General features: G+C 37.2%; 1 long non-coding RNA gene across 1 annotated transcript; it reads left to right on the top strand.

The window, feature by feature from the left end:
* The first annotated feature begins 646 nt into the window (after nt 1–646).
* On the top strand, nt 647–2,732 carry LOC135717729 (uncharacterized). Its single transcript, XR_010520356.1, has 3 exons — nt 647–1,376; nt 1,961–2,008; nt 2,671–2,732. It is a non-coding gene; the product is annotated as an uncharacterized lncRNA (long non-coding RNA).
* Nucleotides 2,733–6,800: the final 4,068 nt, after the last annotated feature.

The raw sequence follows: 6,800 nt of genomic DNA, 5'->3' as shown, positions 1-6,800 counted from the left end.
TACGATTTTGTTTTTCTCTCCCTGTCTCGTCCTCGACCCGAGGACGAGACAAACAGACCCAGTCCCGGTAGATGTGAAAGTCGGCACACCTCTGATCTACTGGCCGTCCTTCAACGTTATGCCCAGCTGATACCTGACCAACGATCACCGGCAGAACCGCTTAATCTCCGCTAAATCTCCATTTCCGTTCTCCCAAGGGTTTTTCCCTCCTAGGACTTATTTTTCCTCGGATAAAAGCACGGGGTTTTCTTTCTCCTAGGGGGTTTTTCACCCCGGGGAGGCAGCCTTTTTGGGCTTTACCTAGCTTCCTCTTCTATACGTTGCTTTAGTAATACGTGCAATTATAATATTGAGTCATAGCCGCAGCAAATTTAACTGCTCATGCTATCATGTATTCTGTTGTGCTATCTGTCGTTTTCTGTGCTTTTCACTGCTTCTATTTATGTAAAGCTGCTTTGAAACAATTGACTTTTGTGAAAAGCGCTATATAAATAAAATTGAATTGAATTGAATTGAATTGTATACAAGTGTTTAATATCGGCATCGGTATCGGCCAGAAGTTGTCTGTTTAAATCGGTATCGGCCCCAAAAAATCCTATCGGTGCATCCCTAACTAAAACATGTGTGAAATATTTCCAAACCTACACTGTAAAAAATTACCGTTAATTTACGGCCTAATTTTACGGTACTGAACTGTTTTATAAATTTACAGTTTCTTGCCGTAAATGGTTGCATGAGTGGTGAGCGTGGGGGAGGAACTGCACTGAAATTACTGAGTGGTATGTGTTGGCCACTTATTAATATGCATTTTCTGTCTGGACTTGTATTATAAAGACTGAATAATTTTGAAACGTCATCAGTAGATGGCCAAGTACTGTTCCAATTCAAAGTTAACTTCTAGCAAAGAACAGTTAAAATCCTATATGTGTTCCAGTACAGTAAACGTTTGTTTTGGACTGCATAACTCCTTTAATATAACCATAAATAATGTCATAAAAGGTCTGTTCATTCAATAAACCGGGCAAAATCTGTATGAACGTATACGTAGAAATAATATTGAGGACACACTGCACGATAATGAAACCTTTAGTTTGATTAAAAGTCGATTAATATTTCTGTTTTTATTTTTTATTAAATAAATATTCTATGTTGGCTCTAAACAGGCAACTTTCTTTCTTGGAAGCAGCACTGGAAGAAGCACTTTACTTTCATCTTTTATATCTTTATTTACTTTTATTATGTTATTATTGGCGGAGGCGCGTAAGGCGCGTGTCCGTATACCGAATGCTTTGATCACGTGATTATTCAAACCAGGAGACGCGCAATCTGGATTAACCGCTGTTCTCCTCAGACGAGTGTTTTGGTGGTATTATGAGGTAAGTTTCTTTACATTCGTGGTTACTTTACTGAAATTAGTTCACAGTGATGTTTATTCAGTTGTCAGTATATTTCGATATGTCTAATTTAATAAACCTTGATGTTGACCGTTGGTTCGTGTCGTTCGAGCGCTGAGTGGGGTGAGCTGAGCTCGGCGCAGCTGTGAGCTAATGGAGATCTTTTATTTGTCTTTATATCTTCTATAAAAATGTGTTATGCATGTTCTTAAAAGTATTTAACATAGTTAAGTTAATTATAACGCAAGTTTTCTCCAAGTATTGCAATGTGGGCTTAGTTCAGCTCCCGCCTAGATTGACTTAGCTCGTGAGTTTACGTTAGTGGAGATCTTTTAACTTATTTGTTTTTTTTATATCTTTTATAAAAATGTGTTGTGCTTGTTGTTAAATGTATTTGACATAGTTTAGTTAATTATAACGCAGGTTAACTACAAGTATTGCAATATGGGATTTGTTCAACAGGTCCCTCTTATGAAAAACAACGTTATCGTTTTACAGTAAACTTAAACGAGCTAAAGGCCATTCTGAATTAATAACTGTCGTATATTTATGGTTACTTCTTTCAGATCCCTTTCTTGGTGTGTCTTGATGTTTTATATTGGCTAAAGACAAGAGTAAGTATTACTTGGTTTATATTTGCACAGCCACCAGAATCAAACACAAGTCAAGTGCTCAAAAGTGAAATAGCATGTTGGTCTTTATAATGCAATGGATAAATGAAATCGCAATAACTAATGAAATAGTCAGACCTCACTTTGACTTGATGTACAGTTTGAGCGAAGTCAGAACACAGCTCATTCACACAAATCAAATCACTTTCAAACTTAAAGGGATAGTTCACCCAAAAATAAACATTATGTTATCATTTACTCAGACTCATGTTGTTCAAAACCTGTATGAGTTTCTTTACTCCATTGAACACAAAAGTAGATAATTTGATAAATGATGAAGCGCACAGTAGATTGTACCCATTGACTTCTATAGTAGGAATAAATACTATGGAAGTCAATGGGTACAGTCTACTGTGTGGTTACCATCATTTATCAAAATATCTTTTTTTGTGTTCAACAAAATAAAGAAACTCAAACAGGCTTTGAGGCTGTGTAAATGATAACAAAATGTTTATTTTTGGGTAAACTATCCCTTTAAGTTTGAAAGTAGGAGTACATTTCATGCATTCTCAGCACTCTACTAAAATGGCATTTTGAGAAGCTTGATAAATATGGACGCAGGTGTCTAACTTGATATTAACTTCAGTTTTTACCTTTCCTAACAGTATGTCTGCAAATGCTGGTTCCATGTCACATGGCTTATTCAAGACTAGATCTACAAAAAAACACCGCAGGTGAGTCGTCATCATCATGAGAAAGGTGCTCACTGCGATGTTTAATAGCAGGTTGCGAAACAACTTCATACGTGCATACCACCACCTACTGTATCGGGAGCCCCATATAGTGTATATGTGCCCTCATACAGTAGTTGGCAACCCGCTATTAAACATTAGATGAATAAGAAGGTAATGTTAATGCGCGTATTGCTCTGGGGATAGTGTTGTATTATGGCGCTTTTCCATTGCATAGTACTCCACGGTTTAGTTTGGTTTGGGTTGGGTCATCTCACCTCACTTTGGTGTGGTTAGCTTTTCCATCGAGTTTAGTAACACTTCGGAGTGGGAGGGATTATAGGCGTGTCGTTATATTTGCGCTACCTACTGTGACATCATACAAGTGAGAGCGTCGCTGTACATTCCCATATATTTATTTATTTCTCAGTCCACCACAAAATTAAAATTGGCCACCACAAATACATGTTTGCACATCGCGTTTATCACTACTTATGTCTCACATGACAGTTTCTGTATAAACACCCGACCCGTGGCGTCAGTCGAATGCGCTGCACTGAGCCTCATTGAAGTTGCATTTAAGCATATATAATGCTGACGTGCTCGTGTTCCGCCACAAACTGCAAGTCTGGAAAAAACTGTTATGGTGTCCCTGATTCTCAACCTGTGGATGTTTTTCATCGCTAAATGGGAGTTTGGAAACTTATACAGGGCTCAAAATTAACTTTTTTATTTGGTAGCACCGGTGCTCCCAACTTTAAAGAGTTAGGAGCACCAGCAAAAATTTAGGCGCATCCATCCAAAAATTTAAAAGCACCACAACTACAATGTAAATGTTAATAGATTTATTTTATAAAAAATAAAACACCACCACCGGGCTTTACACATCCCATGGCCAGCATTTAAAATTTGGTCTTCTATTTGTTTTTTTGTTGTTTTTTTGCTGCATAGATTCCTAAATTAATACCCAAATGCTGTTTAAATAATATAGCAGCAATATTAATTTAACAATTACAGGTAACATGATTAAGATTACAATAGAAAATCTAGCAAACACGTAAAACACTGATTAATTGTGACATTACAAAAGTGACCCTAATATAGAAGGCTAATATATATTATTATTGATAACTGCATTACCAGGATGCTATTTCTACTAAATAGGCAATGTTTTAAAAAAATACAACAAAAACATACCATCAGCATTGTCATGTTGCACATCAACATGGACCACAAGGATGTTGGTCGGATGTCCATTCACCAGCGCATGCGCACATACACTATCAAACACTCTTTGACAGACAGGTCGGTGTCTCCATCAATAATGAACAAATTTATCACGACACGTCTTGTGTTTTTGGCACTTTCGCCATGTTTAAGCAAGGTACGTTTGGCGCTTAAAATGTTTTGATTCCGCCACCAACGCCGTTTTACAGGATTTACAGTAAACACAGTAAGTTACATCGAGCCATTTTCATAGCGGAGCCACTTGTAATCTTTATGCCACTCTCTCCGAAAGGTTTAACGTCAACTCGTATTTTCCGGTGGTGGAGTTGCATTTGAATCCGGATCATCGTCATTAATTACAGTAATAACATTGGCTGTAATCAGCTTGTTCTTGTCATGCTCGCGGTTCGTCTTTTCACATTTCCGCGCTTCATGTACCAACGTAGCACGGCAACAAGGAATGACTGACGCTCATATTAGCCAATCTGCGGTCTTCATTAAACGCAAGAACTTAATGGTGAAATTTGATTAGTTATGTAACGTTGGAGAGAACACTGAACCTGGGACAGCACCAGCACGCAGCATCACAATCAAGTCGCACCACAACAAAATGGGCAGTCGCACAAATGCTCCCAAATATATTTTAAGGTCGCACAGATTAAATTTCGGTCGCATATGCGACCAAAATTGTCGCAATTTCGAGCCCTGTTATAGCAGAGCAGATGACAACATGTTTGCTTGAGACAGCGCAGGCTAGCACTGAGGTAAAGCTAATCTTTTACATCATAGCGATGACGTGACGATTCTCTCAGACCAATCAGTGATTTACAGTGTTTTCGCGTCACGTTTGGTATCAGCTCGGGTGGCTTGGAACCCCAACCGAGGTGGTACGAAAAAGTATCAGGTACTACGCACTGCACCCAGTGGAAAAGCTCCCAAAAGTAAGCTGACCCGACCCAAACTAAACCAAACCGTGGGGTACTATGCAATAAAAAACTGCCATTTGAGGTTAAAAAAAATTATATAAATACTGTTTGGTTTTTAACACAAACCAATTGTTTCATTTCTTAGTATATTAATGTGTTGTCATAAGCCACATGGTTTAATTTGGATTTGTCTGTGCATTTTTTTTTTCTCTATCAGATTTTGTTACCATCAACTTGCATTATACAACTGACAGACTGAAACGGTTGGACTCAAAAATCTACATTTGTGTTCCACTGGAGAAACAAAGTCACCTACATCTTGGATGGCCTGGGGGTAAGCTGATAAACATAAAAAAATAATTTTAAGATGAACTATAGCTTTAACTTCGAGCCGATGCTAGAGTTATTTAAGTAAATGTCCAGGGATCAGGGAACATTTTCTGACTTTTAACCCCAAAAAAGTGCATTCATCCTTCACATAGGTAATCCACACAGCTCCAATAGGTTAATAAAGGTCTTCTGGGGTAATGGTTGTGATTGTGTAAGAAATATATTTTAAACTTTATAAACTGTATTAACTAGCTTCCAGTGACGGCACCATCTTGGACTCACATGATTCACACGAGTTTTAACGTAGTGAGCACTCGTTGACATGGGTATGTTGTGCAGTTACTCTTGAGTCCAAGATGGCATCATTACCGGAATCACTTAGGGTGTACTCACTTTTGCACTCACGAAGTAATATATATTGAGTTATGTTTGTAAACAAACCGTTCATGAGCCCCACTCACTTCCATAGTAGGAAACAAGAATACTATGGAAGTGAATGGGGTTCATGAACGGTTTGTCTACAAACATTTCTCAAAATATATTCCTTCATGTTCATCGGAACAAAAATATTTAATCAGGTTTGTAACAACATGAGCGTGAGTAAATGATGAGAGACACACTATTACTGCCACGTGTAGTGTTAAATTTACTTTTTTATGTTTATCTTTCAGACTACCTGACCTGTTCCTGTTAAGAGCTAGTCACTCTTTGTGGAATGTTCCTGGACCATTTTTTCCCAAGTTTTTACAAAAGTTTTTTCAATGACCTCAAAATTGATGTGTAAAAATAATAATAAACTTGAATTTGTTTAAATATGTCTATAGACTGGGTTATTTTTGCACAAACCTATTTGGTAATTTTATGGTTCCTCATCTTATCTTTGCCATTCTATTATTTAATTGCAAAGCAGCAATTTAGAATACGGTAATTAAACAGTAGGATTACAGTATGCAGCTGGAAACCCTGCTGCCAGTATTTTACCGTAAATTTAAAGAACAACCGTAATTTAGAATACGGTAATGAAACCGTAGGATTACGGTACACAGCTAAAACAGGCTTACGGTATTATACTATTAATTTACAGAACAGCCGTAATTTAGAATACGGTAATGAAACCGTAAAATTACGGTTCACTGCTGGAACCCCAGCTGCCAGTACTTTACCGTAAAATTACGGCGAAATTTTTTACAGTGTATCTATAATTGTTTAGACACTACAATTAAAAAACCTTAATCATAGAAATTTTACTTTGAAAGTAAAAAACAGTTTTTGGAGCTAAAATGTGCTTACCTCTCATGCCATGTGTCTCTCTTTTTTTGAGGATAAGTAAAAATGATGGCTTTTCAAAATTATGTGGTCACATGACCAATTTCTTCTATGGTTTTCCAGAAACAAGGGGTGGAACTACTTCCCCCCTGGCACAAATCACCCCACTCTCCCCTACTTATTTTCAAAAAAGATGCACACTCATTTTTCTTCTTGGTAACACTTATTTTAAGGTGTCTTTGTTACACATGTTACATGTAATTATTATATTAATAACAGTTAATTATGCATAATTACATGTAACTAACCCTAAAC

This window comes from Paramisgurnus dabryanus, chromosome 13, assembly GCF_030506205.2.
Source record: "Paramisgurnus dabryanus chromosome 13, PD_genome_1.1, whole genome shotgun sequence".
Classification (NCBI taxonomy): Eukaryota; Metazoa; Chordata; class Actinopteri; order Cypriniformes; family Cobitidae; genus Paramisgurnus; species Paramisgurnus dabryanus.
The sequence above is the reverse complement of the archived record's forward strand: the minus strand, read 5'-3'. Positions and strand labels throughout refer to the sequence as shown.